Source organism: Dermacentor silvarum, chromosome 8 (genome assembly GCF_013339745.2).
Source record: "Dermacentor silvarum isolate Dsil-2018 chromosome 8, BIME_Dsil_1.4, whole genome shotgun sequence".
NCBI classification, from domain to species: Eukaryota; Metazoa; Arthropoda; class Arachnida; order Ixodida; family Ixodidae; genus Dermacentor; species Dermacentor silvarum.
The window spans coordinates 115006640-115034295 of record NC_051161.1 but is presented as its reverse complement, the minus strand read 5'-3'; the positions used below and the strand labels follow the sequence as shown (position 1 = coordinate 115034295).

At 46.7% G+C, this 27656-nt stretch overlaps 1 long non-coding RNA gene across 1 annotated transcript in view; it reads right to left on the bottom strand.

Annotated features, from left to right (window-relative positions):
- Positions 1–2971, bottom strand: part of LOC125947325 (uncharacterized) — a 42006-nt gene extending 39035 nt beyond the window's left edge. The window contains exon 1 of the long non-coding RNA XR_007468186.1: positions 2873–2971. This is a non-coding gene — a long non-coding RNA (uncharacterized LOC125947325). The remainder of the gene's footprint in view (positions 1–2872) is intronic.
- Between the last annotated feature and the right edge of the window lie 24685 nt (positions 2972–27656).

Below are 27656 nucleotides of genomic sequence, written 5' to 3'. Positions count from 1 at the left end.
TTCGGTCTCCGGCATATTTTGACAAAAAAGAACGCGCGCACGAAAAAAAAACAGAAAAAGATGTAATTCCATTCCCCTTCCATTCCAGGCAAAAGGCGCTTAATTCCATTCCCATTCCACTCCAAGGTCGCGAAAATATGGAATGATTCCGGAGTCATTCCAATTCCGGAGTGGTAACTCCGGAAGACTGTTCTGGTTTATCAATATTGCCTGTCCCTTCGGAATCTTATGTGCGTTTTTCCCATGGGATGCATGGTCTTAATAGTCCTCAACTTATCTGAAGCCTATCTTGAGCCAGGCTAGCCGTCTCAAGAGTTTTTTACGGTAAACACTCATATGAACTTCTTCAGGATACTTCGGTTAACGTGCGCTGTATCCAGTGAAACCGCTACTTTCCAGAAAGATACGGAGCATGTTTTTATGAAATCTCTGGTAGCACCTGATTCTTGAATGCCGTGGTCATCATTTGCAAGCGCTCAGCAGGATTTCACAGTCGTTTAAAGAAAGTTGCGTGCGCACACGTCCGGCATGGAACGGCGTTAGTGGGGCAAACGGCAAGCTCTTTCAAGAATGAATCTAGCATCCGTGGCTTAAACTGCGCAAGCGTAGAATGCATCCCCGGCAGACAAATTGAACGCTAATGGAGAATTACCACAACATGGTAAGGTCACATAACTATAGGCATATTGGGCCAGAATAAGGCATTGATATATTGTTTCCCAATCCAAAGAACGTCCTAGACCTGTGCATCACTGTGGCGCAAGAGCGCCGTATAGAAGGGATGGTGTCAGTGGGACGAGTGCTTTTCACAATGTAAAGAGCGATGGTTGAGAAAGTGCACCTGTTTCGTATTCGTTTTCTTAAGTGTGTGTGTGCGTGTGTAGCACGCGTATTCTGAAATTCTGTGGAGAAAGTGTGCATCGACTACTCAAAGAGACCTTGGCGAGCTCACGACGAGCCTGCACTTATTACATGACATCTCGCAAAAGTTCAACATCTCTTGAGCAGACAACTGCCGCTACCTTACGGCTTTGCGTCAACGGCATTTTTCGAGATCTCCTTGCTATAGTGGCAACTCCGAGGGCTCGTTTAAAGGCGTGAAAATGGCTATGTTTACGAAGTGGCAAGTAAGTGAAATTATCTCGGAGACGCATATCCATGTTATTAGTTTATAAAGGCCTAGTTTGTCCCCGTTTTCGCTGTTGCACATCAGGTCGCATTCTCGTAGAGAAGATCTCGGGTCAAAAGTTACTGCTATTTTATCTTTTAGGCACCGCTGCCCATAGTCAGCGTTGCAGAACAACGTTCAAATAGGCTGATTTATGTGCGGATCAGCAAGCAGTTGTGGTGGCACCCAAGCAGACGCAGGCGGCTAGAGAGCCACATCTTGCTTTAAACGCTCATCTCAACCAGGCGGTATCAAAATCAGACAGCCGACATTTCGCACGAGCGCTCGTTTTGACTCTACGATTCCTAAATATTGCGTCGCCACAGCCAGCCAAATCACCCTACTACAGGCGCTTCTACGTAATCCAAGGACATACCCTTTTGAGGCCACTTCGACTTCACACACCATGACAGTGCACTCGACTCTACGCATGGGATTCCGTCATGCATAGCTCTTTCTGTTTTCATATACTACTGCCTTTCCCCGAAATTCTCTTTCTCGTCTTACGACCGTAGCATGGCCTAACCGTCATCAGATACGTTCTGTCGTGCACATTGTATCGCCAACAAAAACACTCAGCTTCCGATCTAACCGGTCCTTTTCAACATCTCCCTTCACTGTCGGCATCGTTGCGGTTTCCTGGAATTCATTTACATGGTCCCCCTCCTTATTTTTACTAAGGCAGGAAGCCACTCGATTGGAAGTGCTCTCAACAATTGTAACCTAGTGCCGTGGCAGCACCTCTCCATTTCGGTGTTGCCTCTGACATTGCGGGCTTCTTCCTTCACTTTTTCATTTTGCATCATTGTACGGCTTATGTTCTGCTCAGCAATCGTTAGATTTCACATTTTTTTATATGCTTCACGACTTCATTCGCGCCCGCAACGTTCACACTTCAAGGTACCACGCAGGGACATTTGGTCCAACCAAGCGCCTTCAGCGCACCTTATCTGTACTAATTTTAAGGTGCACCAGGCTTCAAAATACCAATAGGTATGGTCTTTCTACATGGGCTTGTGCCTACAATATCCCCGGCTACGGTCCCTTATCCACTGATTGGAAAGAATGCTGGCCAGTTAAAACCGCCTTCTTTATAGCCCATTTAGGCTGATTTTTTTGTCTCGTGGCGCCCGGTAGCGTAAGACAGCCCACCAGAACGCAGCTGCAGCACTACGAGAGAGGTGGCTTGTCTGGAATAAGCGCTGCTGAGTTAAATGGGACAAGCTCTACAATTGAGACTTCCCGTGGACTATCATCCGCATCCGCTAATTATGCCCAACATTTTCTCAGTAATGCGTAAAGTTCAACGCCGTTTTATAAAAAAAGCAATTGCTGTGTTCACAGCCTAGGATTGCTGTTACCCCAGTACAAATATTGCTCAGGTATCAACCCTCAAGCCCTTCACACGTCAATCAACTTTTGTACTAAAAGCAAGGCTAGATACTTTCACTCGATGGGGCAAATAGTGTAATCGTTTTCTTCTTCGTCGTGTTTCCAATTGCATATAATATTCATTATGATCGACTTCTACCGCAAATGTTTTGTTGCGTCACAGAGTAAAGCACTGTGGTTGCGCAAATATATGCAGGTATATATATATATATATATATATATATATATATATATATATGTGTGTGTGTGTGTCTGGGAAGTTCAGCTTGTGGAGCCAATTGGGGGCTAGGTATGTGGAGGCTTTCTTCTTACCGTTGCCACAAAAGGCTGAGAATGAGGAGCACTGCTGGACTGCCAAAGTGGAAAAGCCGCATCGCAGATCCCAAGACCGTGCCGCAGAATCTCTATTCAGAGAAAACACACAAAAATTAGTGACCTCACTGGACCAATAATAAGATGCAATCACCATACCCTTATCAGCATATAGACATCCACTGCAATACAGAGGCCACCGCCACTCATCTGTTCCTACATATTTCTGTTGTTTTACAAGCATGGAGCGCCTAGTATTTTGCTAATCGCATCACAGCACCTAGGTCACCGCGACTTTGGACGTTTACTTCACATTGGTGCGCATTCTGATGCTATAGCACGGCTCTGCTTATCTAGCGTATGCATTCCATGGCCCCCTTCAACACTGAATTAATGATATTCTCCCAAGCTTATGATCTGTTTTTCCTGTGTAGAAGGCTTTATACTCTTGGTGTAACACTTTTTATTTTGGGTGTTCTTAACTTCCTTTTAGGTTTTTAGGTATCAAAGCTGAAGATCCTTTAAAAAGAAAAAAATAGTTTGCAGGCGTTTTTTGAACGATTGCCTTGCCTTCTACGGCACTAACAAGGTGCTGTTTCATTTATGCTCCCGCATAGCGGCGCTGACGAAGGCTGACAATAGCGCGGAGGCGGCCAGTCACTAGAGTGCAAGCAAGCGTGCGGAAAGCGAGAATGTTGAGCGATCTCGCCCCAAAGCCTTGCTTAGATTGAATTAAATGCGACCCTAATTCCGTTTACCACCTCCTTTGTGATACATAAAAACGTGCAAAAAGCCTGCACAGTGTAAACAAGTTTTAAACATAGTCGTCGCTCACCTGGGAGCTTACGTTACGAAAACATGCCACGAAGGTTTTAAAGCGATTAAACTATCTATTCAGCTAGTATTGAATTTAAGCAAAGAGAAAATAATACAGACTTAGGGTACGTTTGTTGCACAGAAAATCGATACCATCTGTCACTGTTTCAAAGGCCCGTGCTGGGGGTTTTGATGTGCTAACGTTTTAATCACCAAGAAGGACGTGTACCCTCTGCCACGTATCGACGACGCCCTCGACTGCCTCCATGGTCCCACCTTCTTTTCATCCCTGGATCTTCGATCTGGCTACTGGCAAATCGCTGTAGACGACCTGGATCGCGAGAAGACCGCCTTCGTGACCCCTGACGGCCTTTACCAATTCAAGGTCATGCCTTTCGGTCTCTGCAACGCACCAGCCACCTTTGAGAGAATGATGGACACACTGCTTCAAGGATTTAAATGGTCGACGTGTTTATGTTACCTGGACGACGTGATAATTTTCTCTCCCACTTTCGCAACACACCTTGAGCGGCTTTCGACCATTCTAGCAATTTTCCGACGAGCTGGCCTCCAGCTCAATTCCTCGAAGTGCCACTTCGCTCTTCGTCAAATTACTGTGCTGGGCCACCTCGTTGATGCTTCCGGCGTCCGACCAGACCCAGCGAAGGTACATGCTGTCACGAATTTCCCCGTTCCTCGATCTCTCCATGACGTTCGTAGTTTCGTGGGGCTGTGCTCCTACTTTCGCCGTTTCGTGAAAAACTTTGCGGCGCTCGCACGTCCACTCACTGACCTTCTCAAGCAAGACGTCCCGTTTTGTTGGGGTCCTCTACAAGCTAACGCCTTCTCTGAGCTCATCGCCGCCCTAACGACTCCACCTATTCTTGCCCATTTTGACCCAGCTGCTCCCACAGAAGTACGCACAGACGCTAGTGGCCACGGCATCGGTGCTGTTTTAGCCCAAAACCAACGCGGCATTGATCGTGTTATTGCGTACGCAAGTCGTCTCGTTTCGAAATCTGAACGCAATTACTCGATTACGGAACGGGAATTCCCTCCTTACTTGTATGGCCGCCCTTTTCGTGTTGTCACAGATCATAATGCTCTCTGTTGGCTTTCCTCACTGAAGGACCCTACTGGACGACTTGGTCGTTGGGCGCTGCGCCTTCAGGAGTACTCTTACTCAGTTACCTACAAGTCTGGCCGCCTCTATCTGGACGCGGACAGCTTGTCCCGCTACCCTGTTGACCAACCAGACGGATCGGAAATCGAACCTAGCCCCTGCGTTATGTCCATGTCTCAGTTTCTCCAGATTGGTGACGAACAACGCCGTGATGCTTCTTTGCGATCGCTCATTGACCGGCTGGAATCGGCACCTAACGACTCCTCACTGCGCATGTTCGTCCTCGTGAATGGCACACTTTACCGTCGTAACGTCCAGTCCGATGGCCTTGAGCTGCTTCTCGTTGTGCCTAAACATCTGCGTTCAACGGTCCTGCATGAGCTTCACGACGAACCAACTGCTGGTCACCTTGGAGTATCCCGCACGTACGACCGTGTCCGGCACCGCTTCTTTTGGCGCGGTCTCGCCCGGTCTGTTCGACGTTACGTGATCTCCTGCGATAAATGCCAACGTCGGAAACGTCCTGCTGCACCCCCTGCTGGTCTACTTCAACCACTCTCCATCCCGACCGAACCATTCTTCCGTGTTGGTTTAGACCTTCTCGGTCCTTTTCCTGAGTCAAGATCCGGCAACAAGTGGGTCGCCGTTGCTATCGATTATGCGACCAGGTATGCAATCACTCGAGCGCTCCCCACCAGCACTGCTACTGACGTTGCCGATTTTTTGCTCCACGATGTTATTCTACACCATGGCGCCCCTACCCAATTGCTCACAGATCGAGGCCGTGCATTTTTAATCCCGAGTAATCGACGATTCTTTGCGCTCCTCCTCAACGCAGCACAAGTTGACCACCGCCTACCATCCTCAAACAAATGGCCTCACCGAGCGCCTAAATCGCACCCTCACGGACATGCTCTCAATGTATGTTTCCTCCGACCACCGTGACTGGGACCTGGCGCTGCCTTACGTGACCTTCGCCTACAATTCATCGCGTCACGATACCGCCGGTTATTCACCTTTTTATATGCTCTTTGGCCGTGAACCGACGTTACCAATGGACACCCTACTGCCGGCTGCTGCCGCGCCGCCTAGCGAATATGCACGTGATGCCATCGCTCGTGCCGATCATGCGCGTCAGATCGCCCGCTCTAGGCTGTCGGCCTCGCAAGCGACCCAAAAGCGCCTCTATGACAGCCGGCATAATGACGTTCGCTTCTCACCCGGTGCCTTAGTTCTCCTGTGGTGTCCATTTCGTCGTGTGGGCCTATCCGAGAAGTTGTTATCTCGGTACACGGGTCCTTACCGAATCATCCGCCAGGTCACGGACGTCACCTACGAGATTGTTCCCGTCTCTCCGACTTTTCCGCCTGCGATCGCTCCCAGTGACATAGTTCACGTCAGCAGACTGAAAGCATACCACCCTCCTTCTGACGACAATGTTTGAAGTGCGCCGAGACGGCGCTTCTACCGCCGGGGGTAATGCTACGAGAGACACATTCTGCCAGGGGCAGACGACAAAGAAGACGGTTGTGTCGGGTGCTGGTGGCTGTCCACCATCTTGGCTACTGTGTCTGTGTAGTGTGAATACAGTGTAAATAGTCCCGCCTTGTGTCGTTTTACGTAACAATATAAATACCAAAATACCATTTGTATTGCAAGCTGTCCCCTCACATATGCTTAGGCAAGAGCACTGACATATAGTTAGGCAACAATTAGAATTAGACTTGGGAAACATGTCACATAACCCACCGTGGTGGCTTATTGGTTACGGTGTTGTGCTGCTAAGCACGAGGTCGTGGGATCGAATCCCGGCCACGGCGGCCGCGTGTCGGTGGGGGCGAAATGCTGAAAACACCCGTGTGCTTAGGTTTAAAACGATACGGACACAAAAGTTGGCGGGTGGTATTTTGCGTCGCAACAAAAGTTGAACTGTTGAAAATGACGAATACAACAAGCTGCTTTGAAAAAAAGAACGAGAAACATCTTTTTTTTGCGATTTTCTGTTGCACCTTGCCTCCAAGCGGCCGCCGGCACAAGCTGAAATTTGACGTCATAACACCCACCCCGCGCGCGCGCCCGGCCAAGGTCGGCCACAGCCGTCGCAGTGCTTCTGGGGGTGTCGGTCCCTTGCAGCGTTTGTTTAACCCCTTTCGGCGATCTTCGCACGTCGTTCGTCTGAAACATTATCGCCGTCGGCGCTCCACGCAGGTGGTGCATCTTACATGCACCTTCCCGCGGTCCTCGCTCGGTATTGATGTGTTCGTCGCGGCAGAAGGAAATGCCCCGACATTGCTGTTATAACAGCATCGTTGGTCGTGACACACCGTCGCACACGTTTCTCAGAGACGAGAAGGTGCGTAAACTTTCGACACCTGCCTGTCAGCCATCACGCCCAGCCTGGAGACCTCTAAAAAATGTCTGCATTTGCGCGGACCACTTCGTCGACGATGATTATGTGACCAGCCCGGCTGTGCTGAAAAGCCTCGGCATGCCGCTCAAAAGGCAATGCGTTAAGCCTGACGCTGTGCCATCGCTCTTCTCATAAAAACGCAAGGCAGAAATGGTCAGCGGTGCGTTTGAAAAGAGGAGGCGAAAAGATGTCGGTACTGTTTTCGTTCACTTGTACCCTTCTTGTGCAGTGTGAGGGCTAGGATGGGGCGAGATGCCCGAGGCGGGGCACGAAGGCAGTAATGTCTGTAAAATGTTGGCAAAGTATAGTAAAACAATACAAGGCTAACGCGCGCGAGCGCGACTCGCGAGATCAGTCCTACATGGCAGCGGGGCACACACGCACACAGCTCTGCTTCTCCACAGGCTAAAATCGAAAAAAAAAAAAAAAACTGGCGAGAACGCCACACAGATCCTGCCATCTGTCGGGCGGCTGGCGAAGTGGACGTGAGAGTCTCGGAGGTACGGATACCTCACAGGAGTTGTTCACGCCGACGGCATAAACTACTATTCAGTCATCCACGCAGTGCTGAAGTACCGCGCACCTGCCTCGCCTGCGTGCGCTCTATAAAAAGCAAGTTTACAGAGGAAATGACAAATAATTCTTGCACAAGTGTCTGGTGCAGAGCGAAATCTTCGCACTACGGTTCGCGAAAACTTGACCGGCACTTCCACGGCCGCCTGCTCTTCTTTGTCGATTGACGCGGAAGGCTCGTAACCGTAAGCGGTAATATTTCTTGCCAAGTTCGAATGGTCTTCGTCTTCAGACGTGTACTCATCGCTGGTAGAGGCACCAGGAACAAGAATCCATGCTCGCGATAGCGCGCTTCGGCGCGCTTCGAATCACCGCGGCTGGCTGGCTATCCGACGAGGGTGTCGTGACGTCACGCCTTCCAACTCCCGCGGGTCGGGCGGCGAGGAGCGCGCTCACAAAAAATGCCAAAAATAAAGCCATCGGCTCCAAAATGACCTAAGTGACTACTTCTTTTCGGTGTAATCACACACTCAGGATTCATTTTCAGCATTTTCGTAAAATTTTCATATTTAGGGTCCGTATCCCTTTAAGAGCACGTTAAAGTACCCCAGGAGGACCGAATTAATCCTGAGTCCCCCACTACGGCGTGCCTCATAATTAGATCGTGGTATTTGAACGTAAAAACCCATAATTTAATTAACACAAGTCACAGTCCCACCCGAAAGACGAAGCATTGACCGCAAAAGCACCTTATTAGAGAGCAACACGAAGTAAACTTAGTAGATTTATGAACAATATTAACTGCCGCGAACATTGGCTTACTAAATAAATAAAAAAGTTGTCGCAGTTTCACCTGAAAGGCGAAGCATCAATTGCGATAGCAAATTTGAAGAGAGCTATACGGAGTGAATGATAGCAGCTTTATCAGCTGTATAAACTTGGACATGCAGCAGCACCGGCAACACGCAGAACTGTTGTCGACGCCGCCGGCGTTTTGCCCGCGTTCGCTCAAAATGCGTGCTGCGTTGGTGACTGTTACCGGAGCCTCTGATATAAATAGGCACTTCGTGCCGCAGCTAAACGTCGCCTCCCTTCCCTGCCCCTCCCCCGACCTCCCCCACAGCCTTTCGCGCGTCGGAAGAAGGTACGTTTACTCTACATATATGGCGATTGTAGAGGAGGAAAGAGACGCCTACTTCTGCAGCCCTTAAGGGATTTGGCGCTGAGCCGTGCTCCCTCAAGGGCTGCAGAAGATAGCGCCAACCTTTCCCTTTCCCTCAAGAACCACTTATATATATATATATATATATATATATATATATATAAGGGAGCACAGCGCAGAACGCGCGTTTGTTCTCCGCCGTGCTTTCACTCCCCGTGAAAGCGCGCGTCCCTCGCGCTCTTTCACTCGCACATACAGCGTTCGGCGGCGCGCGGCGACGATTTCATCTCCATTGACGTCATACGGAACCTCACGGCGACGGCGACGGCGACGGCAACGGCGACGGCAACGCCGACGGCAGAAATCTGCTTTTGAGTGTCCATATAATTGCTATCGCAATAAAAAACTCAGGGTCAACCGCACACAGGCACAAATGAATACATTTCCCTCGATGACCGGAGACACTAGATCGCTAGCGTGTTGATCAGCAGCAGCAGCGGGAGCAAATACCTCTTCGTGTTGCCTCGCACTTCAAGGAGAACTGGGCGTGCGAGAAAACAGCGCATATGATGCCAAACAGCTATTCAGGGAAAGGTAGCCTTCGAACCTGACAGAGCGTTTTTTGAGGAGAGGTCAAGCTACCCTGAGCTGGCTAGCAAAGAGGGACGGCACCGCCCTGCTGCCTTGACTCGCAGAACACCGACTTAGTTTTTACGCGCAATATACAGGGTGTTCATTTTTAAGTTTTACGGAATTTTTAGAAATTCGCTGTGGCAGGTAGCATAATTCTGATCATTGAGCTGGTTTATTCGAGGAGGCGAGCATTAGTAGCACGAGAAATGGAAACACGTATTGAACTAATTAACAAAAATTCACTAATTAACGTCGTAGGTAATCACATTGCGACACATATTGCAATTTGCGAATTATAGTCATTGAGCTTCAATCAATCAATCAATAAATCAAATAAACACATTATTTGCACTTCTAAGAGCGGAGGGCCAGAAAATAAAAACCCTAGAGAGCTTGACAAGGCTTCTTAGCCCCTGTACAGTTCAGCAGCAGACAACATTTTACATGAGATTTTACACTTCAGCAAATTACGGGTTCAGCGCCACATTACATATCCATAGCAGTACGCATTTACCTTGCGTAAAAAATGTCACAGTTTCGCCCTAAGGGCGAAGCAATGAATGCGATAGCAACACAGCAATGTTATACGAAATAAGGTGAGCGGCTTTGGTAGCAACAACACGCAGAACTGTTGTCGACGCCATCGGCGTTTTGCCCACGTTAGCTCAAAATGCGTGCGGCGTTGGTGACTGTTGCTGGAGCCTCTGATATAAATAGGCACTTGGTGCCGCAGCTAAACGTCGCCTCCCTTCCCCCCCTCCCCCACGGCCTCTCGCGCGTCTGAAGAAGGCGCGTTTGCTCTACATATATGGTGATTGTAAAGGAGAAAAGAGACGCCTACTTCTGCAGCCCTTCAGCGAGCACGGCGCAGAACGCGCGTTTGTTCTCCGCCGCGCGTTCACTCCCCGTGAAAGACGCGCCTCTCGCGCCCTTTCACTCGCACATACAGCGTTCGGCGCGCGGCGACGATTTCATCTCCAAATGACGTCATACGGAACCTCACGGCGACGGCGACGGCGACGCCGACGGCAGAAATCTGCTTTTGAGTGTCCATATAATTGCTATCGCAATAAAAACAACGAAACATACATCACTTGTCCATGCAGAGTAGAAGAACAAGAACGTAAACTTTATTATCAAATCGATAAGATTTGAGTCCGGCGTATTTTTAGTGGGTCTGGGCACCCGCCGCGGACGCGGTTCCGATACCTTGTCTCGAAGCGGCTTCCTCGGCTCGCTGGACGGCCCAGAGCTGTACTGTCAGGTTCGAGCTGAGCAGTGCGGTCTTCCAACGCGAGCGGAGGCTGGCGGTGGAAGAGACGGAGGTGTCGGCACTGCCCGAATTGTTTGTTATGTCCTGACATTCCCATAACATGTGATTAAGTGTGGCAACCTCGCCACAGGATGTGCATCTGTTTGAAGTGTACATGTCTGGATACATGGCGTGCATGAGTCTTGGGTTTATGTAAGAATCAGTTTGTAATTGCTTGTAGTGTACTGCTTGCGCCCTGTCTAACCTAGCGTGAGGGAATGGGTATACGCGTCTCTGTAACTGGTAGTGTGTCGTGATGTCGTGGAACCTGGTCAAACGATCCTCCCACGCCCAGACGTTTGCAGTACCCCGCGGGGGCTCTTCCTCCGATGATGCTCGGTGAGTGAGGCCTCGAGCAACGCGGTGAGCCGCTTCGTTGGGGGTGCTCAGTCCAGTGTGTGCCGGGATCCAAAGAAATCCATGCAAGGGATCCAAAGGGATCCATGCAGAGTAAATACATTTATAAATGAACACACGAGTACGCAAGTGAAATTCTTCCTGTATAAAACGATATTAGACAAAGCAACGAAAAAAGAAACATCTTCGGATAAAGAAGAGTTATATATAGAATCCATGAAGTTCAGACCAGCTACGTGAAGTAATATCAATGCCATTCTGTGCTATATTGTTTAAAACAAAGGCAGTGTAATTCTTAACATTTGGGCACCACGATTTGCCGAGGTGTCCTTGTCTCAAAATATTTCATATGCAGCAGAGGATGTTGAAGCGTAGTCGTTTATTCTGCTGTATCACTTCGGACTGAAATATTGTTTTACTTCATACTTGTATCGTAAAGCTAGGCGTAATTTATAGAAATTATATTCCTTTGAAATATCTGCAATTCGGAAGAGCTGCAGCATGGTATGATGAGGGATTGAGTTGGGGAATATGCGTAACGCTTTTTTTTGCAGGATAAACTTTCTCCAGCAATGTACGTATAGCTGGGCCCCATACATGTCGGCAATAATTCAACTGCGACATGGATAGCGAATTAAAAAGCAGCAATTTAATTTTATTCAGTAAGATATGATTATTACGGTGTAATTATTACGGTATGTGGCCTCACAAGCCGTTCTTTTGCTTTGTGCAAGTTTTATTGACCCAACTTGCGCATGTAACGTTCCAGTCGGAGCGGATTCAACTCAGCGCGTGGTCGATGGATTCAGCGACGCATCATGCACCCTATCAGCTGTGCCGTTGGCTGCACGATATCAACATGACAGTTACGCCTCCCTCCCATGTGACTTCTTCGGATTCCTTCATAAGGGACATGCTACATCGCTATGACTTTAGTGGGTGCGGCGGACCGAGCCTCGCAATGTGGCCTCACAAGCCGTTCTTCTGCTTTGTGCAGGTTAGTGTTCACTATAGCACAATCAAAAGCGACCACCGTGGCCTCCTGGTCCTGCCGTGCCCACGCCAGTGCCTTGAGATTGCACGCGACGTTCTTTGTGCATGTAAATTTTATTGTGTGGGGACATTGAGATGAACCCGGGTCCTAACACGGAAGCTTTATTGACCCAACTACTAGAAGTGCAGAACAAGCTGGTCACAGAGATAGCCACTCTTCGGAATCAGCAGAGTGACATATGAAAAACGATTTCTGGCGTTAATGAGCGTTTCAGCGATTTAGAAAGGCGCGTTTCGTGAGTAGACAGCCTAGAACAGACAGTAAAGTTGCTTCAAGCCAAAGTAGTAGATCTTGAAGACAGGAGCAGACGCTCGAATCTGATTATCTTTGGCATACAAGAAGACAGGGGTGAAAATGAGACGACCCTTCGCACAAAAGTGATTGAAGATCTTTTTTGTAAGAGACTCAACGTAACATGCTGCTCTGTCGCAAGAATACATCGCATGGGAAAGACAGGAAAGGAAAGACCAGTGATTGTATTCTTTCAAAATTACAACGAAAAACAGGAAATTCTAAGAAACGCGCTAAAGCTCAAGGGAACATCAATTTCCATTCAGAATGATTATTCGGCGGACACACCAAGAAAACGCAAGCTGTTATGGCAAAGCGCCAAAATGGAAAAACAACAGGGCAAGAAAGTCACTCTTCTGCATGATAAACTGCGCATATACATAGACCTATACGCATGGGATGATGACGTGAATTATAGGGTAGAGCTGGTTAGTCGTCAAGAACCTCCAGCAAAAATTGACAGGAAACTTCACGTGTTGAAGAGCTGCGTCTGTCAAATATAAACGCGCGCAGTGTTGTGAATAAAAGTGATCAGCTTGAAGCCATCATTCTGGGATACAGCCCTCATGTCGTCGTGATCACGGATACTTAGCTCCGTGATGACAATTATGACAACAGCATCTTTCCACCTTCACACCAAGTTTTTCGGCGGGATAGGAATACAAGAGGGGGTGGCGTCGCCGTCTTGGTTAAACATAGCATTCCAGCAACTCTTCTAAGACAAATCGACAATCATGAAAGTATTTCTTTAAAGTTGTCATGCTGTGGCTTTTCTTTATTACTATTCGTAGTGTACCGTCCTCCCGATACACCTCCGCAGTTTTTGCATGATCTATACGAACACATGTCGAATTTCGCACAGGACAAAATAATTATTGCTGGTGATTTAAACCTTCCTGGTGTTGATTGGGACGATCCTTTTGCTTCTCGTGAGCATAGCGTGCATGTTCAGAGCGTACTAGACTTAATGTTATGTAGGAACCTGCAGCAAGTGGTTAAGCAACCTACTCGAATTCAAGGCAGTTCGTCCTCAATATTGGATCTTGTTTTTGTAAGCCGATGTATGGAAACTTTTTCTGTGTCAGTCGAACCAGGTCTTTCAGATCACATATGGTGAAGTTCTCATGCCCTCTAAAAGCACGTAATAGTACTCCTACAAAAACAGTGACTGTTGAAAACTTTTTTCGTGCTGAAGATGAAAGTATTTTAGACTACCTTGATCTTAACCTAAGCAGTTTTGGTGGGCCTGATGTCTCAGAACTATGGGAGAGATTTAAGCAGTTATGTTTGTACTGCATAGATAACTTTGTACCAAATAAAACGAAAACGACAGAGAAAGAGAACCCATGGATAGCGCGCGACATTTTGCACAAGAAAAGAAAACTAAAACGGTTAAGACGGCGCGGCGCCTCCCACAGCATTATCCGAACGAATCAGACACTACTCAACCAAGCTGTAAGCCGTGCAAAGCAGACCTACTTTCAACATACGCTGCCAAGCTTTATCCAGACCGCCCCTGAAAACTTTTGGTCCCAATTGTGTCGGAAAAAGAGGGCATTATTCAAATAATGCATAATAACACCCTCGTTACAGATAAGCAAAGCATCACTTGGCATTTCAATATTTACTTTCAGAGCGTTTTTCCAAAGGCTTGCGATGGCCCATGCGTCGATACCTCGTCATGTCATCCTGACTCCGACATCGTATCATTATCAGGCGTGGTGTCTATGCTTCTCAATTTAAAAACTAAAACTTCACCAGGCCCTGATAATATCCCAAATGTGTTTCTGCGTCGATACGCCGAGATGGTTGCCAGTTTTCTTGTAATCATCTTCCGTGCTTCCCTCCGTTCATCTAGCATTCCCAGCGATTGGAAAACAGCGCGAATCATGCCTGTATTCAAAACGTGACTGGTCTCAAATTATCGCCCCATATCTCTCACTTCGTCCTGTTGCAAAATTCTTGAGCATATCGTAGCCAACTATATCACTGACTTTCTAAACAATATGAATATACTAACCCCTTTTCAACATGACTTTAGGAAGGGTTTTTCCACTGTTACTCAATTGCTCTCAGTCATACATACTTTCGCATCTATTCTAGATAAATCCGGGCAAATTGATGTTATTTTTTTACTTCAAGAAAGCCTTTGATTTAGTTCCTCATGCTAAACTCATTTTCAAACTTAAACATATCGGCCTTCCAAGTTTTATTGTGGATTGGGTTTCCGCTTACTTATCTATTCGCACACAGTTCGTTTATATAAACGGTTACTCCTCATCCAAACTTCCGGTTACATCAGGTGTTCCTCAGGGAAGTGTTTTAGGACCATTGCTTTTTTAAATATATATTAATGACATTGTTAATGTTATCCCTGAACCTGTCGAAATAAGGCTATTCGCTCACGATTGTGTTATGTTTAAGAAAATTGATAGCGTAGACGATCAGGTGCTTCTAAACAAATGCGTGAGTAACGTTTATCAATGGTGCAACGAATGGGGTATGAAACTAAGCTCTGAAAAAAAAACAGTGTACATGAATGTAACCAGAAAGAAAAATTACTTCTCGTTTCCATATATGCTATCATCTCACCTACTCAAAGAAGTCAGCGAATATAGGTACCTTGGCGTAACAATAACAAAGAATCTCAGTTGGAATAATCACGTATCGAACATATGCGCATCCGCCTTCCGCAAGCTATGGTTCCTCAGATATAAACTTCGACAAGCCCCTCCATCCGTCAAGCTGTTGGCCTATAATCCAATCATTAGACCTGCCCTCGAATATGCATGTATTATTTGGGACCCACACACTAAAAAAAACATTGATGCTCTAGAAATGATTCATCGTAAATCCATTCGGTTTATCTTTTCTAAATACCGCATGACGGACTCCCCAACTCTTATGATGCAACAAAATAATATCCAGGAACTTAAGCTCCATCGCAAAATTCTGAGACTAAAGTTTCTTTTTCACTTGAAAAACGACCATCTCGCATTAGGCCCTGCTCCGTACATCCAACCTCTGATGTCACGACTGACTCGAAATCGTCATGCTGAATCGCTAACACCATTTAGAACACGTACTAATACATTCAAGTTTTCATTTTTTCCGCAAACCATTACAGACTGGAATGCTTTGCCGCAATCTTTGCTACAGCACAGTGACATATTTGACGGATTAACGTCATAATGTGACGCGCTTTCATTTGTTTTCTTCTTGCTTTTTGTTCTTTTTTTCCTTTTTCTTTCTTCCTTGTCGTGAACCATAGGAGAGTTTTCCCTAAAGTAGCAACCTTTATAATTGTTTTCACGGCCACAGGGTGCTCATTGATGTGTAACGTTTATGTATATATTATTTTTTTTCCTCTCTTCATGATCTGTAATGAATTTTCTTCGATGTTTTTTTTTTGCTTGTGTAAACATTTGATACCCCTCCTGCATGGGCCCTAGCTTGGGCCTGCAGTATTTTGTAAATAAATAAATATATAAATAAATAAATAAATAAATAAATAAATAAATAAATAAATAAATAAATAAATAAATAAATAAATAAATAAACGAAAGGCGGCTAAGCAAACGTGATTGACATGCGCATCAAAGAGCAACTTCTCCGTAAACCAACCACCGAGTGTTTTGAAAGCTGGCACAAATTTTATGTCTTTGGAATGAAATCTCAGACTCAGAACACAGTACTCTTTTTTATCTTTCGGACGAGAGATCACAGCATTTGTTTTCGCCACAGTAAAGCATTATTATGCGACCAACGCTATAGCATGACAAGCACTTCATTAGCTTTTATAATTAATTAATGAGGATCCTTAACAGCAAAAAATACACTGGTGCCATTGGCATATATAACATAATAGGCATCAGTGTAAAGATTTACATCATTCATATATAAATTAAACAAAAAAGGCCCCAGTATACTCTCCTGCAGTACCCCTGACGTAATTCGTAACAATTGTGATGACTGACCATTGACGCTAACGTACTGACAGCGCTGTGACAGATAAGAACCTACAACTTCGAGAGCACGTCCTCTGATTCCATAGTTTTGAACCTTGGCAAGAAGTACGTGATGACTTATGGTGCCAAAAGCCTTCTTAAAATCAATGAACAGGGATAATACCATGTTTTTTTGTTGAAACGTTTTATGAATAAATTCTTTTTGTACAAGAAGTGCAGTTTCGTAAATCTGTTATTTCTTAAGCGATTTTGATCTGGAGTAAAAGTATTCTGTCGCTCTACATAACGGCAATGACGAGTTAAAATGATCTTCTCGAAGCCGTTTCATAAAACAGGAAGAAAAGTATTGGCCTTTAATTAGCAAAGTTATTTCTGTCACCTTTATTAAAGATTGGAATGACCTTTGCGACTGGCATTTGAGTGGGAAAAGTGGCCGTCGTGAAACAAAGGTTAAAACCATGAGTCAACAAAGCTGCTCTTAGGTCTATAACACATTTGACGGGCAAAATCTGAAAGGCATCTGTATCACAAGACGTGCTGGTTTTGAGGCCGTGAAATGCAGTTACAACTTCCATACTATCTATAGGAGAAAAAAAAGCACTATAAGGACTGCTTGAATATATAAATTGCAATGCCTCTAAGCTGCAACTAGGCTGAGAATGAACGAGGAAGGAACTGTTGGAGGCATCTGCCAGCGAGGGGCCGCTCATTTCGCTTCCATTGAAGTCAATGCTATCGGGTGTTCCACGTTTACTGCAATTGTTAAAAAGAGGGGCTAGTTGCCTCCAGAAAAAATTATGGGGTTTTACGTGCCGGAACCACTATCTGATTATGAGGCACGCCGTAGTGGGGGATTCCGGATTAATTTGGGCTACCTGGGGTTCTTTACCCTGCCCCTAAATCTAAGTACACGGGTGTTTTCTGAATTTTGCCCCCATCGAAATGCGGCCGCCGTGGCCGGGATTCCATCCCGCGACCTTGTGCTGAGCAGCCCAACACCATAACCACTGAGCAAACACGGCGGGTTTAGTTGCCTCCAGAGAACGTCACTGTGACCGAAGCTACGTTGAAATATGGCTGTAGAATACTGCGTCTTGGCCACCTTTAGGTTCATGTACGAATTGTACATGAACCTAAAGATGACAAAGCAGTCAAGTCTTTAGTTTGGACAAAAGTTTTGTAAAGCCGATCAAGTAAGGACAGGTTGCTCCAGGGCTTTCTAATTCTCTTATGTCTGGAGATTTGCTTACCTGGAAAGTGCTGAACGTATAAATCTTTGAACTTCCTTATAAAAACCTCGTGCGCAGGACTTGCGTCACCTGCGCAGTACACGTCGTCCCATGGCGCATTTGGCACCGCAACCCGAAATGTTTCAAGATTTCTTTGAGTTATTACTTGACAATAACGATGACATCTTTGTAAGGCCTTAGTTGTATGTTTCAATGCGCATAAATATATTTCCATATGGTCGCTCAAGTCACAGCAAACTACACCCGATACCGTTAGCGACAACTCAAAAATCGGTACAAATGTGTCAAGAAGTGTTGCTGACTGCAGTGTAATGTGAGTCGGGGATTTATTAACGCGGGAGCACCTATTAGAAGATACAATAATATAAAAGTCGGATCGCGGTGTGCTGCCACTAAACATATCAATATTAAAATCTCCACGACAAAAAGAGAGCACTTATTTTCATTGGCAAAGTGAAAAGACTGAGTATTTCAAGAATTCTGATGCATTGTTATTTGGGAACAATAGAGAACGAAAAATACAGGGCGGTTGCTGAGAAGCGAGAGCACCTTGCAACTATAAGATACGAAAGAGAACTCTGGAATTATTTGGCATTCAATAGCAGAAAGGACAAGAAGCGAAACGCCGCCACATCTACGCCCAATTGGACGGTTAATAAAATACGACTGGAACATTGGGAGCGCTAACACGTTATCAACTACATACCACGTTTCAGATATCATCAGGACATGGAAGTGAAAGCCAAAGCGGGTTATCAACACAGTAAGCTCATCCAACTTGTTGCACATTGAGCGAGCGTTGATGTGAAAACACTTCACGGAGCGGGAAAATAAGAACTCAGAACCGAGGTGCGCTTTTATCTGATCAGGAATCATGTATCCTCCAGCGTCTACACTAGACATTATCGACGGAAGAATACACATGCTTTAGAAAAAAACGAGCAGTTCATGCATTTCAGTTATCACTTTCTTTGAGCGGACTGCCTGCAGTCACGCGATCTACATCTGTCATGGACACAATGCGCAATACAGGCGTTGAATAACCTCGGCGTGCAATAACCTTTACCGTTACTGCTTCAGACATACTTCCAATCAACAACTTCTTTGTGGGAAATTGCAGCCCCTAGCAGTCGTTTATTCTTCCGTGTTAGGTGTTCGTTTACGAACACGGGCCCTGAGTCGCCTTCGTACTCAAGTGACACAGTTGTCAGTCGCTCTTTCCGGGCTTTTGTCAAAACAGCCTTGCACTTGGAACGATGCGTAAAGCGCACAATAAGGTTATTGACCCACTGTTTGGGGCTTCAACTCTGTGACAAATATCGATGTCCGAGTCATCAATAACTTCACCAAGTTTATGGCCGATAGCCTTGATAGCTGCCGTTTCATCGCAGCCCCCATCAGGCATACCTTTTATTTCAATGCTGTTTAGTGTCTGGTACTCCTCTAGCTCGTCTATCCGAGCATGCAGTCTCCGATTTTCCTGTTCAAGTTGCGTGTTCTTTGATACGAGCTTCTTCATATCCAGCTTTAGCTCGCTAAAATCCTTTTGAATCTCGGATACACTGTCACTAGTAACGGAGGATTACATTGCACTATCCTTGAGAGAACGAATTTCAAGACGCAGTTCCCTGTAGAATTCGTCAAAATGTTTCAGAAGGTCTTTGTGTTTGCTTTTATTTGACATTGCCATAAGGCGCAGTTTACAGAAACACCGCAAGAAATATGTCAGCTATGTTCGGCAGCGGCGCACCGGGAGCAGGTAATTAGAGAAAAATTGTATTGTGGCGGACAATCCCTTAGCCTGTAAGACAAAATACAATACTCAGCAGCAGCGGCAATCATGGGTGTAAATAAATGTGAGTACAGAGCGGTTGAACTAACCTGCAAATATGAATAACCTTTTAGCACCTGGCTAATACAGCAGGTTACCACTGCTGCTGAATGCGCGGAATGAATTTCTAGAATGACACCACTTTGGAGATATGCACCATCAAACTCGCCGTAAATGTGCACTGTTGTTCCACTTAATCTATTTACCAAAATGCTGTTTTATACATTAAAGCACAAAAGTAACTGGAACGCCCATGTATTTGGTCTCACACTATATGGGAAATTATATGAGGCGTTTTTTTTTCCTAAAAGGGCCAAGTCCACAATAAACGGGCCCGCGAAAAACGCAGCTTGCTTCTGCCAATATGGTCGAGCTTGCTCCACCAATTTTTTGTCAGTACTCTCATGTCACCAAAATACCTCAAAGCTATATTGCAGTTAAAATATATATAGCCTGTTATCGTCGTAGTTCAGGAGTAAAGTTTTCATTCGGCTCTTATGGATATGTAACCCAGTAATTCACTCATTTTGATTGAACCATTTTATTTGCGCTTGCATTGACTGCCCAAAAAATACTAAATATCAGCGCATGAGCAATATCGCAATACTTTGGGATAAAATTAACATCCCCAATCTGTCTTCATCCGTTGCATCCTCTGTTTGGGATCACTTCTTATTCTAATAATAGACCGGTGCCCAATCTCTTCATTTCCGTCGTCTTCCATTTGAAATGTACCGTCTTTCACCAAAAACACAATAACAAGGCAACTAGCGCACGTGAAGCAGGCTGCATGCGGCCATGTTGGTTGTTTCGGTCCGGAGGCGTTCACGCAGCACTGCTTGAAGGGATCTGGCTCACTTTGGTTCAAGCAAGTGCAACACTTGGCTCATTTTTTTCGAAACTGTTTTTAGTGTCCACGTTACAATCAGGAATTAACCTCTTTTGATTACGATCATTATTAAAATAAAAGACACCTACGTGTACTTTATGTTTCCGTGAAATTTAGCCTAGTTTAGTTTTCTGGATTTGGCTCTTTAGAAAAAAAATACTCCTCATATCTTGAAACTGGTCTCATCCTGGAATATAATTTCCAGTGGATGTGTCTTGCAAACTCACCAGCTACACTTCGTAAATTGCAATATGTGTCGTAAAGTAATGAACTAATAAGTTAATTACTTAGCCACAGTTAGGTGGCTTTGGCAGGTAACCAAGGTTACCAAGCACCCGGTATACATTTGCAAGGCGCCACCATCATGTCATTTAGGTTATGTCTATGGCACCCTCGACAACCGCACTTTTTAGGAGATTGGGTTTGTAAGAACGCAAAGCCCACGATATTTATTTGCTTAACCAAACAAACTAAAGAAGCACACATCGACAGTCTGAAAGAGAAAGAAAACAGAAGCCGTAAATATGGAACAACGTAGCAGATGTCTAGTCTGCCGGGCGTCTTAACTAACTACCCGAGAAGAGTGCAGCGTCCCCACGGTGACCCTCACCCTAAAGGTACAGGTTTTGCTGGTGGGCCACCACTCTCATCACAGTCGTGCGATAACTGCACCGGCTGTGGTGCTGGCATTTGCTTCCCGCGTTGCAGTACTGTCATCGGTACTGTCAGTACTGCAGTACTGTCAGCTGCAGTACTGTCATCGGCATTGACACTGACATTGGCACTGGCACTGCCAGGCGCAGATACACGTGATGTCGGCTGGCTGGTGCATGGGTCGAGGTGTCAGCAATTTTCAACCAGCACTACCACGGACGTCTGCACAACGTATGACCGTGGCTCTGGACTGGAAGGAGGACAATGACCCCTGTCCTGGCTTGTTGAACCAAAACTTCTTCTGCAAGGGTTCGAAGGTCATGAGCAGCGTAGTGTCTGCAGAAGTTTTGTACCTGACGATGCTTTTGCGCCGTGTTGCTGGCCCACAAGCTAAAATTGCTGTGGGAACTACGATACGGATTCTAAGTGGGCGACTCATATGAAGTTGAGCGTGACTGCAGCTAGACATTTAATGGGTGTTCCGGTAGGCCACCAACGCCCGGAACGCCAGGAACCATTCGCTACGCTTCGCCATTAGACTGGGGAATGCGAGGACTGCTTGTGGCATGCTTAACCTGTAGCTATTGGCAAAGCCCTGAAAGACTTTGCACGCAAACTGATTCCCGTTGTCACAATGCCCAGTGTCCGGCAAGTCTGTTTCATGCAAAGACAATCTTCGTGGCCACTACTACGGTGTAGGCAGAGGTGGACCGGACAGCGATGCCTTCCTGGTAATAAGAGTCGCAGTCCACCACTAGAGAGAACTTTCCACCGCCCGAATGAAACAGATGCGTCGCCAATCGCTCCCAACGTTCTCCAGGCGTTTTCGTCGGCCTCAGCGGTTCGGCAAGTTGGACTATTCTAGTAGCATACAGACACCGCCGCCCATAACTGCAATTTTACAGCGTAAGCTGTTATTGGCTCCTTCCAATACCCGTTTTGGTCAACGATGGTGCTCGCCGCCGCCGCCTCCGCGGCAGCCGCTGGTGACCGTAACCGCTATCGCCTCAAATGCGAGAAAAGTACCTGGTCCCTGCCGGGCTCGAACCCAGGCCCGCTTCGCGGGAGTCGGATGCTGCGTGGTGCCTAAATTGGAGCTGCTCTTGAGCCGCTCTGTTATGGGACCTCAAGGTCCGCCGGCTACCACACTGTCTTGATGAAACAGAGACGACACATCTGAAGCGCGTACTCTTCTTTTAATGGAACTGCGAATTATGAAAAGAATGGTTTCATGGAAAAGAATGGCCTCGAGCGAGCGAAGCTCGTGAGGCGCAAAACGATGAGGATGAACGATCGTCTGCTAGGCGTATAAAAGACGAAGTTCCAACATCTGCCCGCGCCCAGCCCCCCCTCCCCCCCCCCCCCCAGATGGCGTTATTCAATTTCCAACGGGTATACAGCAGTTGAACAGGGCGTCTGACTTCAGATCCGCCCGGCAAAAGTAGTGAACAGGAGGAGCCCTTTGCATCACGTCCGTTATGTAGTTCCCCAATATATCGGACCTCTTCACAAAAGTGCGGGCATTGTCGCTGTATATGACCTTGCATATTCCTCTTCGTGAAATAATTATACTGAAAGCAAATATGCACTTTTCGGCAGTCATGGCTTCGACTAACTCTTGACGGAGGATTGTCCAGCAAAGTCAACTCCTGTGACCAAAAAAGGTTGTGCTTTTGTGAATCTCTTCTGGTAAAGGAGGTGTTTCTTGCTGTACTATCTTTGCTTGCAGCCGCTGACATACCAGGCAGCGACATATGGTTTTCTAGACTAGCTGTCTGCCTGTGGAATCTCAATCAGGGTATCTCGAACGCCGCCATGGAGAAATTTCATATGTGCTTTTCGGATACTCAGCGTTGTAAAGTGAGTGTCTTTCGGCAAAAGAATCAGATTCTGATTTCCATAGTTCTCGTTTTTACTGTGAGCACGACCTTGTACACGAAATAATCTGTCCTTGTCGAAGGAAAGTCGTACGCGTTCAATCTGGCTCAGCAAGGGAATAGGCTTGTTTTCCGAAAGGCACGTCAGTTCGTCGCTGAAATGTGCCTTTGCTCGATACGAATCAGAGAATTCTGCGTCTTGAAGTTCTTCATGCATACTAATGGCATCTTGTATTGTGTCAGCTCCAATCAGAAGGTCGTCCATGTGCATGGATTTCTGAAGAAGTAGAGTTGCCGTTCCGGTATCCTCGGCACACCGAAAATGATGTTGCAACGTGGCCATCAAAAGGGAAGGCCTTGAAGTTGCTCCAAATGGCACTCTGGTCATCCTACAGATTTCTTGTTCTGGTAGCGGTTGGTTTGTCCGAGAAGGCCTTGTAAACCAGAGGAACCTCAGTGAACCTCTGTCCTCCTCATGCAGGCCTATTTCAAGGAAGGCCTTTTCAACATCTGCTGTTATAGCAACTTTGTATCGTCGGAAACGCAGAAGTAATGGGGCTACGTCTGGGTTTAAGCTCCGGCCCGGATTCCAAATTTTCATTCAATGAATTCGCTCCTCGTTCAAGAGAGGATGCATCGAAAACGATGCGAATCATTGTTGTAGTCCGGTCTTCCTTGATCACCGTTCGATGTGGCTTGTAGTACACTCGAAATTTGCTTGTGGGACTTCAATACGGAACTCTTTCTGCTGATCCTTCTTTCAGATATTCCACGAATGGTCTTGTCGTACATTTGAAATAGGCTGCGGTCCTTGCTGAGTTTGCGCATCAAGTTTCCAAGATGTTTAGTGGCCACAGAGAAATTGTCTGCCAATTGCACCGTTTTCTTCCAAGGAAGTCGAACTTGATAACGACCGTCCCTTTTAGTTATATTTTTCTCGAATTCTTGTAGCGTCAGCTCACTATCAAGCAGGCTTTCCTCATCAGCTCTGACACCTAGACTTTCCAGGTCCCAAAATCGCGAGAGAACCTCCGAGACAGTGTCCTCTTCTACGCAGGTTCGGAGCACAATGACGCTGGAACAGTGAACAATGCTGCCTGGGAAAGCAAGTGGTCCTTGCACAGTCCATCCTAATTTAGTGTGCACAGCTATCAGATCTTTACATTTCGTCCACACGATTTTCCCGTCGCCAGTCACCAGTGGCCAGTAGTAGTCTGAAACTATAAGTATATCTACAAAATTTACGTTATCTCCACCTAAAGAGAGGGCTCGTACATTCAATACAGTTTCTTACATCTTCTTGATAACTTCTTCATCTGGAATGGGAATGTGCTCGCTACAGATGTCTTCCACTTCTAAGGCTTCGATTTCAATGGGTTTTGTAGAAACCCGCGAAGGACCACACAGGAAGAGCGGTCGATGAGCAAACATGGCGTTTTTATGGAACAACAATCACGGTGACGATGATTATAGCAGGTGAGCGAGGAAGAAGTTTCTACACACTCCTTGCCGCGACGTGAAGGGACATTTCGTGTCCTTTGCACAGAGACAGTCCGGTTACACCATATCAGAACAATAGGGAAGTTCCGGCAGGCCAGATAAGGTGAAGGAAACCTCGCACGGGCGGCGTTGTTCACTGGTTCGTGTAAATTCACCTTGTGATCGGTATTTACCAGGATCTCTACCATGTCCTTGTTGCCTTACCGAATGCACAGTTGCACTTTCTTTCGTCGTGGCAGTTCTTGCGTGCACACGTACTGGTGTTAGACGACGTTGCTCAACATTGAACATCAGTACCTGGCGCTTAGTATTCTGTGGTCGTTGCTTGATCTTCCTTGAAAGAATGTGGACGTCGTCAAGAGAAGCGCAGTCTCGGCAAAGCAATCGGCGATACGGGCACCTTGTTCCGTCTTTGCAGTGCTTTGATTTTGCGCCGATAATATTCGGTCTCAGATGCATCGTTGTCCTTGCTTTACTGGATATCTGCGGCAGTGGTAGTCTTAATGGTCGGACGTTGGTTGTTTGTGCCATGTAGGATTCGTTGAGAGTTAAGCTATTAGTTCTGTCCGCGAGAGACAGGGCATACGCTCCTAGGTTGATTGCGCAGTGACGATGGGCTTCCTGTTGTCGGCAGCTGTACTGGCTGGAATTCATTTCGCTTCGGTTCACACATGCGCCTTCGTGGTCGTCAATACAATGAGTGTTTGTTACCTTGCCTGGACGGGACTGTGACTCTGTGGTGAAAATGAGGTCTTCGTGAACTCCTGCACGGTACATCAGAGACGTTGTCGAACCGCGTGTAGCTATTTGATCCGTTCTCATGTCTTGGGCACTGTGTGAAGGCTCTTTCGGTATCCCTGTGGCTACAAGAGTTACTTGTTCGTCCTTGTGCTTTCGATGTGTCTCCAAAGTCCAAGATGATGACATCAGTGGATAGCTGTCTTCGGTTCCGTCATACATGTCTGTAACCATGTTACTACAGGTTTTAGACACTACAATATTGTCTTCAGTAGGTACTTCTATGTCATTGAAGATTTCTGTCTTTATGCCGTTCTTTCGTTTACCTTCTTCAATGCAGCCATGGCTTGTAGCTTCGGTCTTACAATCTTTTACCGGTTGTATGTTTTGCAACGCGTCAAGGCACAAGAGTAATAAGATGGTCATTCCCTTTCCAGACATCTGTGACACGTCTTCACTGTTTACACTCTGTGTCATCTCAATAGCAAATCTGATTTTAGACTGCATTGTAACCAGTTTATCGCTGTAATCTACCTGAAGGGTATACTCTTCATATATTTCGTCATCAGGAGTGAGCACTTCAATCTTTCCATCAAGGAAACAAAGCCTCTCATGAAGCATTTCGAGCCGGCTGCTCATGAGGTGCAGTTGAGCCGTTGTGGCCTCACTGAGCGCCGTATCGATATCGTCGAAAATGAGGCTTACCGTCCTTCTGATAAGTGCCCTATCCATGATCAGCTCGGCCTCCTTGTAGCTGGCGGCTGTCGGTGGATGGATGTGGGCTGTGGGTAGCGTTGACTCCGCTCTTCCCGGTGAATACATGCGTGGGGTCATCGCCATTCGGTCCTGGGGGCTGTTCGTTCGATAATTATTACAGCTCCCGGGTTTCACGGCACCATAAAATGTAAAACAAAGGAGTCTTCGCAGTAGAAGGGCGGGAAGGGGAAGTTTATTGCTCGAAGAACCGTAATAACGTGTCCATACTGGCCGTTCGAGTCAGTCCAGAAGCGCCTGATATCGTGCACTTGAAACATCTGCCCGACTTGGCCAAAAGGCTCTTCTTCTCCTGCAGGCATATTGTAGAAGTGCACGTTTCCGTAACGTGGGTGGGTGAAAGGCAGAAAAAACAATTACCTTTCGTCTTGCTGGATTCGTTGTGTAACACGGAGGCGGTAGGCGTGGCACAGGTCTTCCTGTCACGCCTTCCATCATGCGTGTCGCGAACGCAGGAATCCTGGTGACCACTTTTTTCACGAGCTTCGACCTCCAGTCGGAGAAAATCCAATAGCTGGCGCAGCTCCGTCTCTGACGACTGGATCTCATCGGGCTTTTGTAGTAAGCTCTGTCGCTTGTAGTGTTCCACCACGATGTCATTGGGGATCGCTTTCGTTAGAATCGCGACGAACATCGCAGCGTATGAAAGCTCCGATCGTCCAAGAGCCTTGAGACCTCTCACGGTAATGTGTACGGTATCCAGGAGATTCCTCATAGCGGTCACGTCAGTAGAAAACCTCACTGGTCTCAGCATTCGAAGATTCTCCAAGTACTTCTGCTCGATGATCCTCACGTTGCCGAAGCGGTTGGGGTTAGAATTTCGATGGCATCTGCATATGAGGCGTCCGTCACTTGAATTCCCTCGATCGCTTTGGCCGCTGGTCCAGCCAAAAGGGTTTTCAAGTAGTGAAAGCGGTCGATGTTCGTTAAACTGGTATTTTTGTGGAAGGCATGCTTGAACATGTCCCAGAAGGGCTGCCACTGTTGCACTGTTCCATTGAAGTGAACCAAGTCGAGCTTCGGAAGTCGAGAAGCACCGACAACTGGTGTTGAGGTATCACCGAGGGCACGATGTCCCGAGATCGTACCTGAAGCTGAGGCGTCGTTAGGTGTCGGTAGGCCTCGATCTGCGGTTGTTTGAGACTGAAGTTGTTCGATGTGGTGACAGAGAAGGGACAAGGTTGCTGCCGCGTTGTCTTCATAATCCGCGACCGAGATGTAGTCTTCGGATGCTTGCTCGTCCGTGAGGTAACCCTCCAACTGTTCGTTGAGCACCCGTAGTCCGTCGTTGCAGTTCTTCAGTCTGTCATGCAGCACTCGAAGCGCCGGAGCGCTAAAATGACTCGATTCCATGAGTTGGCTTGCCTCGTTTCGGAGACGCGTGTGCAAAGCTCGTTGGGTTGCTCGCTTGCCCTTGATCCGCTCCATCTTCGTTGCCAGCGAAGTCCTTTCGTTGTCGGGTCGCTTGGATCACAGAGTCCCGGGTTTCTCGGCACCAAAAAATGTAAAACAAAGGAGTCTTCGCAGTAGAAGGGCGGGAAGAGGAAGTTTATTGCTCGAAGAACCGTTTGATGGTACAAGCCCTTGAAATGTCCAGCCAAGCTTGGTGTTGATCGCAGCAAGTCCTGTCAC